This window comes from Heterocephalus glaber, unplaced genomic scaffold (genome assembly GCF_053883595.1).
Source record: "Heterocephalus glaber isolate CG9 unplaced genomic scaffold, H.glaber_assembly_v1.0 deba00000621, whole genome shotgun sequence".
Taxonomy (NCBI): domain Eukaryota; kingdom Metazoa; phylum Chordata; class Mammalia; order Rodentia; family Bathyergidae; genus Heterocephalus; species Heterocephalus glaber.
This window is the reverse complement of record NW_028258153.1, coordinates 26,631,432-26,643,769: the sequence shown is the minus strand read 5'-3', so window position 1 is coordinate 26,643,769 and position 12,338 is coordinate 26,631,432. Positions and strand designations below refer to the sequence as shown.

The 12,338-nt window shown below is 39.2% G+C and overlaps 1 protein-coding gene across 1 annotated transcript in view; it reads left to right on the top strand.

Moving 5' to 3' along the window:
* Nucleotides 1-12,338, top strand: part of Creb3l2 (cAMP responsive element binding protein 3 like 2) — a 123,656-nt gene that overhangs the window by 34,415 nt on the left and 76,903 nt on the right. The window lies entirely within an intron of this gene.

The window sequence follows — 12,338 nt, the reverse complement described above, 5'->3', positions numbered from 1 at the left end:
TGGAGGAAGTGAATTTAATGAAGAATAAAAAACTTAGTTTTCTGCTACAAATACAGTTTTATTTTGTAAGTCCATTTTTTTTTTTTTTTTTTGCTTCTGAGTCCACATCTAATTCTCTTCTTTTTTTTTTAAGTGTATATTGGTGCATTTTAGGGATACAATATAATGACATTCATCATTGAAAATTGGCACCTTTACATAGTCTCTCTTGGTTCTTATTTTTTCCCCCTTCCCCTGCCCTCCCTTCAACCTCGCCATCCCTCCCTATTTACAAAAAATTTGTTTCCTTTTTTTCATTTTCTCATATTAATTCCATTCCCTTCTTTACTTTCCCCTACCCCTTCCCCTTTGCCCCTTTTCTTCCTATTTCACATTACCTATTATAACTTTTAGTCCTTATTTACACTTTCAGTTTCTCACACTAGAGAAACTATTTGGTATTTACTCATGTGTGTCCTATTTATTTCACTTAAGAGTATCGCCTCAATCTGCATCCATTTATCAATAAATGTCTCTAATTTCTCATTTTTGATGGCTGAGTAGTAATCCATTTTCTAAAAAAACCACATTTTCTTTATCCAGTTTCCAGTTGATGGGCATTTGGGCTGTTTCCAAGTTTTAGCTATTACAAACTGTGCTGCTATTAATATGGGTGCACATACATCACTGTGGTATGATTCTTTTAATTCTTTGGGGAAGATACCCAGCAGGGGAATAGCTGGGTCAAATAGGACTTGTAGTCCTACTTCTTTGAAGTATCCATACTGATTTCCACAGTGGTTGCACCAGTCTACACTCCCACCAGCTGTGGAGCAGTGTTCTTCTTTCCCCACAGCCCCGCGAGCATTTGTTATTGGTTGATTTCTGGGTTGAGGTGGAATCTCAGCATTGTTTTCCTTTGTATCTCTTGAATGACCAGTGATGTTGAACATTTTTTCATGTTTATTTGCCATTTCTACTTATTTATATGAGAAATGTCTGCTCATGTCAGATGCCCATTTTTGGATTGGGTCTTTAAATTTGGGAGGTCTGACTTTTTTAAGTTCTTTATAGATTCTAGATAATAGACCTTTGTCTGAGGGACCGCTGGTGAAAATTTTTTCCCACATTGTGGGTTGTCTCTTCACACTGCTGGTGGTTTCTCTTGCTGTACAGAAGCTTTTTAATAAGAAGAGATCCCACTTGTTGATTGTTTGTGCTAGTTCATGTGCAACTGAGGTTTTGTTCATAAAATCTTTTCCTACACCAGTGTTTTCAGGAGTTCCGTCTAACCTCTGTTCCAGCAGGTTCAACATTTCTGTTTTAATATTTAGTTCTTCAATCCATTTCTATTTAAGTTGAGTCCATGGTGAGAGATACAGGTCTAATTTTAGTCTTTGGCAAGTTGAAACCCAGTTTCTCCAGCACCAATTATTAAAGAGGCTGTCTTTCCTCTAGTGAGGGTGTTTGCCTCCTTTGTCAAAGATGAGGTGGCTGAGTGTGTCTGGAGTTGTTTCTGCATCTTCTAATCTGTTCCACTGGTCCTCAGATCTGTTTCTTTGCAAGTATCATGCTGTTTTTATCACAGTAGCTTTGTAGTATAGTTTCATATTGGGGGTTGCAGTAACCCCTGCCATATCTCTGTTACCTAGAATTGCTTTTGCTATTCTAGGTCTTTTCTTGTTCCAAATGAATTTTTGGATTGTTTTCTCCAGGTCCATGAAGTATGCTGCTGAGATTTCAATTGGGATTGCATTCAATCTATATAGCAGTTTTGGAAGTATGGCCATTTTCACTATGTTGATCCTTCCTACCCAAGAGCAAGGGAAGTCTTTCCATTTTCTGATATCCTCTTCAATCTCTCTTTTCAGATTGCTATAGTTTTCAGAGAAGAGGTCTTTGATTTATTTTGTTATATTGATTCCTAGATATTTCAGTTTTTTGGATGCTGTTGTGAAAGGAATTGTTTGTCCTATTTCTCCCTCAGTGAGTCTGTTGTTTGTGTAGAGGAAAGCTATTGATTTTTGTGTGTTGACCTTGTATCCAGCTACTTGACTGAATTTGGTTATTAAGTCTAGAAGACTTTTGGTGGAGTTCTTGGGGTCTTCTATATAGAGTATCATGTCATCTGCAAATAATGACAATTTGACTTCTTCGTTTCCTATCTTTGTTCCTTTTATTTGTTTCTCTTGTCTAACTGCTGTGGTTAATGTTTCCAAGACTAGATTGAACAGGAGTGGTGATAGTGGACATTCTTGGCTTGTTCTTGATTTTAGTGTGAACGATTTCAGTTTTTGACCATTTAGTATGATGTTGGCTGTTGGTTTTTCATAGATAGCCTTTATCAAGTTGAGATAAAGACCATCTATTCCAATTTTCTGTAGGGTTTTTATCATGAATAGGTGTTGAGTGTTGTTGAATGCTTTTTCTGCATCTATTGAGATGATCATATGGTTTTTATCCTTGGCTCTATTGATATAGTGTATTACATTGATTGATTTGTGTATGTTGAGCCATTCCTGCATCCCTGGGATGAATCCCACTTGGTCAGGGTGTATGATCTCCTTGATGATCTTCTGCATTCTATTTGCCAGTATCTTATTAAGGATTTTTGCATCTATGTTCATTAGTGAGATTGAGCTATAGTTCTCATTTTCAGTTGGGTCTTTCTTTGCTTTGGGGATCAAGGTGATGCTTGCTTCCAGCAGTGAATTCAGGAGTATTGCTTCCCTTTCAATTTCATTGAAGAATTTAAACAGTAGTGGCAGCAGTTCCTATCTAAATGTCTTGTAGAATTCAGCAGTGAAGCCATCAGGACCTGGGCATATGGTTGCAACTTGCTTCTTGACCCATTCTGCCAGTCTATTTCTTTTGATTCGTGAGTTGAGATCATTAATATTGATGATTATAACTGATATGTATTGAGTTATCATTGTCATGACTTTTTCTTTTTGTTGGATTCTCCCCCATTGCTTTTCATTTCTTGTTGTGCCCAGTGGATTCGTTTTGCTGGGCTTCCTGGGGTTGTGATCCTCATTGTCTTTTCCTAGGATTTTGTCTAAAATATTTTGGAGTGCTGGTTTGGTATTCATGAAGTTCCTCAGGTGCTCTTTGTCATGAAAGTATCTTATTTCACCACCAATTTTGAAAGATAGTTTTTCAGGGTACATCAATCTGGGTTGGAGGTTGTTTTCCTTTAGGGCTTGAAATACATCACTCCAAGCTCTTCTTGCCTTGAGGGTTTGCATTGCAAAGTCTGCTGTGATTCTGATGGGTTTTCCTTTGTATGTGATTTGTTTCTTTTCTCTAACTGTGTGTAGAACTTTGTTCTTCTCTTTGGTTTCTGGAATCTTAACAATTATATACCTACGTGTAGATTTTTTTTGATCAAGGCTAGTTGGAGTTCTATATGCCTCACTTATCTGTATGTCAAATTCTTTTCCCCTGCTTGGGAAGTTTTCTGTCATCACTTCTGTGAAAAGTTTTTTATGTCATCTGCACTCTCTCCTGTTTCTTCATTGACTCCAATCAGTCTTATGTTATTCTTCTTTGCATCATCTAGCAGCTGCTGGATTGATTTCTGGTGGTACCTTACAATTTTAAAGCTGTTTTTCTTTTCCTGGTCACTAATTGCAATTTTATCTTCTATATCTGAAATTCTCTCCTCACATTGACTCATTCTGCTGTGTAGACTTTCAGTGGAGTTTTTAATCTCCTGGAAATCTGTTTGTATCTATTTTATGGATTTCATTTGTTTCTTATGTTGGGATTCCATCATGTTCCTCAGCTCCTCTATTTTTTAATCTGTGTCTTCTCTAGATTTATTAATCATGTCTTGCACTGTGGGCACCATCTCTGCTGTTATGTGAGAAATTATTTCTGATTTCATTTTTTCCAGATCCTCTTTCATTGCTAGTTCAGGGAGTCCAGGTGGTTGAGTATCAGAGTGTTCCATCTCCTTTCCCTTTGGGGTTGCTGTAGGTGATCTGGAAATCTGGTTTTGAAACTTGTTTATGTGTCTTCTCATTTTGATGGGATGGGAGTGGGTGCTGCTTGCCCTTGTGTGGCTTACCTCCCCTGTGTTGGGAATCAGGACCTGGAAGCCTCCTGTGTGCTGGGAGCTGTGGCATGTGGACCCAGAAGCCTCCTCTGCACTGGGAGCTGTGGCACATTACCTGGAAGCCTCCTGTGTGCCAGGAGCTGTGGCACCCCAACCCAGAAGCCTCCTCTGCCCACATCTCCCACTTTTCTTTTTGACTAAAAGTAATCCACTTTTTTTTTTTGAGACAGGATCTCACTGTGCAGTTCAGGGTGGGCTTGCACTCACTATGTAGCTCATACTGCCTTCAAACTCACAGCAATCCTCCTGCCTCAGTGTCTTGAGTGCTGATATTCCGGGCATATGTCAACCACGCCCAGTTTAGTAATCTATTTTTAAATTCAAAATAATTCATATTTATAAAGATTATGGTCACTAATTTAAATCAAACAAAACTCATACTTTACTTGAGTAGTGGTTGTATGAAGGCAAAACTGTTCACAAATATACACAATTGGTCGAATTCCAGATTATTCCCTCTCAATGCCTTCACACATGTGGCCTTCAGGTCCAGAAGAAATTGACCCAATGATGTCTTTTATTAGATTCTTCCAGGATAATCTTTCACTAATTAAACTGTTATATATATATATTACTGGTTGTCATTGTCATATCTGGGAAGGGGTTTGACCAAAGTTGAAAAATTCCAACCCTTTGGTCAGAATTGCCATTTGCACAGTTACTTCTTTTTCTCTTTTAAAAATTTTCTCTCATTGTGTGTATGTGTTTGTGTGTGTGTGTGTGTGTGTGTGTGTGTGTGTGTGTGTGTTTGCATTTATGGTCACCATGCTTAAGCTTGCATTCACATAAAAAGTCTGTTACAAACTCAGCACTTGTTATGCCTTAGAGGCAGTGTTACATAATGGAAAATTCATTAACTGTCTAACAGACAGATGGTGATTTAAAATTCTAGGTCCAGCATAATTTAAGCCATACGACCTTGGCATGTTTCTTGATCTCACTGAGTCCTTGGTTTACTGCTGTATAAAATGGGTCTAATCATATTTATCTAATGGGATGGTTGTGAGAATTTACAATATAATTTGGACTCTACTTTTTACTAGATGCTAAACACACCTAGTAAAATGCTCCCAAGAGGAAGTTACTGCTCTTATTGTTTTTTTGGGGGGGAGGATTAAATGGGAATAAGAGGTAGTGGAAACTACAAAAAACAGGGAAGGACAACATGGAAGACTAGACCTTGGAGAAATAAAAGAAAGAGAATGAAATTGAAAATTATTGAGCCATTTTATCATTCATTTTTCTACTGTATTTTCCCAGCTGCCATGAGGTGAGCAGTTTCCTCTGCCATGTGCTTCTGCCATAATGTTTGGCCTTGCCGCAGGCTCCAAATCCGCACGACCAAGTGGCTGTCACCCGAAACCTCTGAAACTAAGAGCCAGAATAAATATTCCTCTTTCTATGTTATCCCTGGCATTTTGTCATAGCAACAAGCTGACACATTTGGCACCCTGAAGACCAAAAAGAGATGTTTAGGTTCTCACACCCCTTTCATTGCAGCCAGATCTCAAGTTTGTAAAGTGCTGATGCCAAAGAACAGACCCCGGCCCTACTGACCTTCCTTGGACTGCATTCTGACCAGATGACTAGCTCTTATCTGAGCAGGGTGGGAATGTGTCAGCTGGGTGACCTTGCTGGAAGCTGCTCGGGGTCTGGTTCTGGAGCAGCTTATGCATTGCCTTTGATGCAAAAGGTGCATCAAGCCTCCATCCCAGTTCACTGGTTGTCTCAGGACATCTGAACATTCCACTGCCCTGCACAAATGCTAGGCAGATAAGTGATTCCCTCAAATACCTCCATCATAACTCTTCTTATCCCTCATATGATCTCAAACAGCTCTGTTTGGTTGAAGTATCTAAAGATTTATTTTCTGACCATGTTGAGGGAACAGAAATTCTGGTCATTTTCCCCAGACACCAGATTTGGGATCTGTGATTTGTCTTCAAGTCTCAAAACATAATAGGGTTTATTCTGAACATGATTTTATCTCCGTATTCCAACTTATGTTGTACCATTAAGTCTGTCATTCAGAACCTTGGTCCTGTGTGCCTTAGATAGCATATACTCTCTTAATTATCTTCTGGGGTGCAAACTCAACTCTTGTCTGAGACCGGACCCTGAGGTACTGCATAAGTAATGAAGGAAGAGGAGAGGTCAGGAATTCTCCTGTTTCCCCAGGACCAGGGAGGATAGTTAAGTGATGACTTAGACTCAGGAGGAAAGTAGGAAGTGACTGGCTCAGTGTAATGTCTCTTCAGTACTTCAGGGGACTGAATGGGCCACCTATGATGTCCCTCTTCCTGGGAGGTGGTCCTGTTGGGTGAACATTATTCCTCGGGACCAAATAGCCTCCCAGCCTATGTTATAGCAAAAATTACTAAGAGCTCATCTCGAGTGTTTTTGCTTATTGATCAATTAATACCTTAGCATAAGCAAGAGATAAATGTTTGCCACCCTGCTAATATACCTAGTCATCCTTCATGCAGTTGGGTTCTTTGCAGAAAACTTGTGAAGAAGTAATATTAAATGGAGGAAGTAAGGATTATTGTGATTATCAAAATATTTTTCATTTTCATAAGTGAAGAAAAATTATCCATTTTTCTTTGAGCATAAGAGTTCTTTACTAGTTGAGGAACTGGCCTGGTTGGTCAGGAGCAGTTGCTGTGTGTTCTTGTGTCTGTGTGCGGAGTACCCAGGGTCCTCTGGGTTGCATAACCAGGCAGGCCTGAGATGGTCAGCATGTGGCCCAGAAGGGCAGGGTAAGTATTGGGTGCTGCCACTCATGGGTTTATCAAGATTTCTGTGGCTTCTGCCATGTCAAGGGATTGTATTCGATTCTGTGATTACATCCTTGAAGAGCAGGAAAAGGTAAAAATACACAAAAGTAAGTGATAACTACTAAGAGGAATAAATGAAGAGTCTTTGGGTGCAGTTTGGGTGACAGATTTCTTGAGTAAGAGGAAAGAGAGAGGGTTGCGAGGTAGGGTAGGAGTTCTCTAGGTAGAGGAAGGAGAGAAGTAAGTCCAGGCTGTCTGACTCATGTCCACCACAGCAGGGAGATGTGAGGAGGGTTATCTTTTCAGGGGATGCTGCTTTGGCCAGACCATAGTAGAGTAAAGGGGTGGGACGAAACAAAGGCAAAACACTCAAAATTTCAGTGTTCATCATCGGGGAAGTCAGGTGAATTCTTACACACAGCTTAAAGAAAAGCCTGTGTTTGATGGGTGTAGTGGTGCACACATGTACTCCCAGAATTCTGGGAGGCTGAGACAGGAGAATCACAAGTTCAAAGCCATCCTGGGCATTGTAGTGACTTAGTGAGACCCTATCTCAACGAACAAACATGGCTGGGGATGTAGCTTAGTGCAAAGGCCTGGCCTCAACACCCCAGCCCCATCCCCAAAACAAACAAAATTAAAAAAAAGAAAAGCCCGTGTCTGACGAAATGAAATGTGTTTCATCTGTAAAAGCTGCTCTTCAGCCCTGACTTCATTGAATTGATTTTGTCACTTCTTTGAATTTGGCAGATTTTTTTTTTCTAGAAAAAGGGGAAACATTTCCTCTGGCCCCATGAGAAATATTCCACCTGTCTGCATGGTCCAACTTTCTTTTTTTTTTTTCCCATTAAGTTTATTGGTACATTTTAGGTATAAAATACAGTTACATTCATCATTGTGGTCTTGTACCATTACATGAGTATCTTGGTTCTTATTTTTTGTTCCCCTTCCCCTGCCCTCCCTTCACCCCCTCCACCCTTCCCTATTTGCAAAGATTTTGTTTCCATTTTTTTCCTTTTCTCATATTTTTTCCTTTCCCTTCTTTCCTTTCCCCTACCCCTCCCACTTCCCCTGCTCCTTTAGACATTTACATCCTGTTACACAATATCAATTATACATTTTTAAAATTACAATATCAAGATCTAGGAGGCATTATGACAGATTTTACAGAATTTAAAAGGATATAGAAAGCATATTTCAAAAATCTTTTTTGAAATAAATTTGACAACTTCTAAGAAGTACCTTGGAAGAAAAATTAATGAAACTAACTCTGGAGGAAATATAAAATTGGAATAGCACCTATTAAAGAAAGTATATTCCTAGCTTGAAAACCTACCTATATGACAACAACAGGCTTGTATACATTTTAACTGATAAATTATATCTGGCATTTAAAGCAGAAAAAAAAAAGGAACACTTCTCCCCTCATTTTGGGAAATCAACATTGTGCTAATACTAAAACTGGATAAAGATAATAGAAGAAAAAAGTATGAACATAGATAGAAATATGTTTAACAAAACAATTAGAAGTCAGATCTGGCAGTATGTAGAAAGTGGTTTGATTATAGGGATGACAGTGTTGGTTCAGCACTGGAAGATCCACCCCCAAAAGTCATCATTTTAACAGAGGAAAGGAAAAAGCCATGTGATCCTGTCACTAGTTGGAGAAAAAGTATTGGACTAAATTCTATAGCTGTTCATAGTAAAAGCTATCAGGAGACTAGAAGTAGAACAGAACCTTCTCAACAGATCAAAGACATGTACTCCATACTTACAGTGAGAACGCCTTCTATGAATGGAGAAGATACAATGCTTTCTCCTTAAGGTGGGGAACAAGGGCAGATAGGCTTACTCTTTATCTGTCCATTGAACTTTGAAACCTAGGCCCCACCAAAATAGTCTGGCAATAAAATGACACAATTAAGATAGGATTGGCAAGGTAGAAGCAAAATCTTTATATGTAGATGAGATGATCATCTACAGAGAAAATATTAAGAAATCTCTAGGAGCCCCTAGAACTTGTACTTGAATTTAGCAGGATTAAAAAACACAAGGTATATATAAAAATTCAGGTCTGTGTATACTTGGTATAAACCAAGAATTGGATATTGAAATTTAAAAGTTATGTAGGAGTACAAAGGACCTAGAAAAGTTAAAAAAAATAGTATTGGAAGACGTTTAGTACCTAATTTTAAGGCTTCTTCTAAAGCTACAGTAATCAAGGCAGTGTTGGTGTAAGGAAAGACATATAGATCACTTGAATGAAACAGAGAATCTAGAAATAGAACCACACATATATGGTCCACTGAGTTTTGAAAGACTATTTAACATTAGCATTTTATAGAATATAAACTCGATTCAAGAGCTGAGGAAGAGATAGTGTTTTCAGCAAATGGCACTAGAACACCTGGTATCCATATATAAAAAATTAACCTCAACCCTTTATTTCCATACATGAAAATAACTTGAAGCAATCTATGAAACTAAATATGAAAGCCTAAAAGTATAAAACTTTAAGAAGAAATTATAAGGGAAAATGTTTATGAATTCAGGGTAGGCAAGAACTACCTAGGATACAAAAGAAATGATGTATAAAAGAAAAAAATTGATAAGTGAGATTTCATCAAAATTTAGAACTTTAAATGACATCATTAAAATGAAAAGTAGTCCTTAAACAGACCATATTTACAATGCATATAACCTATGACCAGAATATATAAAGAATTCTTAGAGCTTATTAATAGACAACCCAATTAAAAAGTAGACATAAGAAGATGATAAGTATCCAGTATAGCACAAGGAATGGTGTGCAACTCTAAAATCAGAAAAATACTAATCAGTACAATAATAAGATTGAATTATACACTCATTAGGGAGATGAAGTTAAAAGTTTTAAAAGCCTTGTCATGACTTTTTCTTTTTGTTGGATTCTCCCCCTTTTTGTTTAATTTGTCATGCCCAATGGATTCATTCTGCTGGGTTTCCTGGGGTTGTGATCCTCATTGTCTTTTCCTAGGGTATTGTCTAAAATTTTTTGGAGTGCTGGTTTGATATTCATGAAGTTCCTGAGGTGCTCTTTATCATGAAAGTGTCTTATTTCTCCATCAATTTTGCAAGATAGTTTTGCAGGGTACATCAATCTGGATTGGAGGCTGTTTTCCTTTAGGGCTTGAAATACATCACTCCAAGCTCTTCTTGCCTTGAGGGTTGGCACTGAGAAGTCGGCTGTGATTCTGATGGGCTTTCCTTTGTATGTGATTTGTTTCTTTTCTCTCACTGCTTGGAAAATTTTGTTCTTCTGTTGGATTTCTGGAATCCTATTATATGCCCGTGTGTAGAGTTTTTTTTATCAAGGCTATTTGGAGTCCTATATGCCTCACTTATCTGTATGTCAAGTTCTTTTCCCCTCCTTGGGAAGTTTTCTGCCATCACTTCTGTGAACAGTTTTTTTATGTCACCTGCACTCTGTCCTCTTTCTTATTTGACTCCAGTCAGTCTTATGTTATTCTTCTTTGCATCGTCTAGCAGCTGCTGGATTGATTTCTCGTGTTCCTTTGCAATTTTAAAGCAATTTTTCTATTCCTGGTCACTAATTGCAATCTTTTCTTCTGCATCTGAAATTCTATCCTCACACTGGTTCATTCTGCTGCACAGACTTTTGTTGGAGTTTTTAATCTCCTGGAAATCTGTTTGCATCTGTTTTATGGATTCCATTTGTTTCCTATGTTGGGATTCCATCATGTTCCTCAGCTCCTCTATTTTTTAATCTATGTCCTCTCTAGATTTATTAATCATGTCTTGCACCATGAGCAAAATCTTTGCTGTTATGTGAGAAATTATTTCTGATTTCATTTTTCCCAGATCCTCTTTTGTTGGGAGTTCAGAGAGTCCAGGTGGTTGAGTATCAGATTGTTCCATCTCATTTCCCTTTGGGGTTGCTGTAGATGATCCAGAAGTCTGTTTTTGAGGCTTGTTTACGTGTCTTCTCATTTCCATGTGGGGGTGGGGGCTGCTTCTGGTGCCCAAGTGGCTCACCTTCTCTGCCCTAGGAGCTTGGGATGGCGGTGGGGGAGCTTCCTTCTGGGTGCTGGGACTGGCTCAGTTTTTCTGCCCTAGGAGCTTGGGATGGCAGCGAGGGAGCTTCCTTCTGGGTGCTGGGACCTGCTTAGCTTCTCTGTGCTAGGAGCTTGGGATGGCAGTGGGGGAGCTTCCTTCTGGGTGCTGTGACTGGCTGAGCTTCTCTGCCCTAGGAGCCTGGGATGGCGGCGGGGGAGCTTCCTTCCAGGTTCTGGGACCGGTTCACCTTCTCTGTCCTTGGAGCTTGGGATGGTGGTCGGGGAGCTTCCTTCCGGGTGCTGGACTGCATGGTCCAACTTTCTATGTGAGCTTTCTAGTCTATGTAAGGGACCACAGATCTTTGACCAACTGAAAGCATTAAGCACCTGGGCTGTGAAACACAAATTGAAATAAAATAACTGTCGCTGTTATTCTGTGCTGTTTCCCTGTGGCCTGTTTGTGCTGTGGCTTTGCAAATATTTTCAGCATGGCTGTGTGTGTGGATTGCCAGGGCCCAGCAGACTGGAAGTGTAGTGTGAAAGAGCAGATTGAAAGGGACTGAGGTGGGGTTGAGAACTTTGAGAACAGAGAGAACACAGTTCTGATTTAGAGGAAATTTACTGCGAAATTATTTCTGTGCCAGGAAGCCTGTGCTGGGGAGGAGTTTTAGCAACATACAACTAACACTGGGAAACGACCTCTTCTGGTAAGAGTAGCAGTTTGAGTTTCAGCTAGATGCTGGCCCCACATACTCTCTCAAGTAAACTGACTAAACAATTATTTGAGAAATGTTTTATAATAAAACCAAATGTTTAACCACATTGAAATTGTCATCTACTAGTTATGTCTTATATCGATTGCACAGTTGCCACCTTTTGCTCTTGAGTTACAACCAGCCTGACATATGAACAATTTGAGTTATGACCGGAATTGTAGTTTTAACTTACAACTAAAGTCTTGAGTTATGACCCAAATACTGGCTGCTTGTGGTTTCAGATGGCCTCAGATACAGATTTAACCTTTAAAGAGTTCTGGAAGGAAAATGACAACAGCCTTTCCTGTGTGGGGTTGAGAAATCCTTCGCCAGTGTCTCTCTGAGGACACTGAGATCTGTCTGTACACAAGAGAGAGACTTTGAAGGCTGTGTAGAGGACCCTGAGCCTTCACTGATCAACTTGAGTTAAAACCAGCCCTCAGGAATGAATTGAGTTTGTAAGTGTCCACTGTATCACTTTTTCTACCTACCAGTGGGAAACGACTGTTAACCAATAATTTTTTATCAATAATTATAAGGCCTTTAGGGTACTTTCTGATTCAAAGCCTTTGTTTCATCTTGCCACCAAATATATTTGATGCCTACGAGAAAAGAGTGGTAGCAAGATTTGCGTCCTGAATCTAGTGTCTGG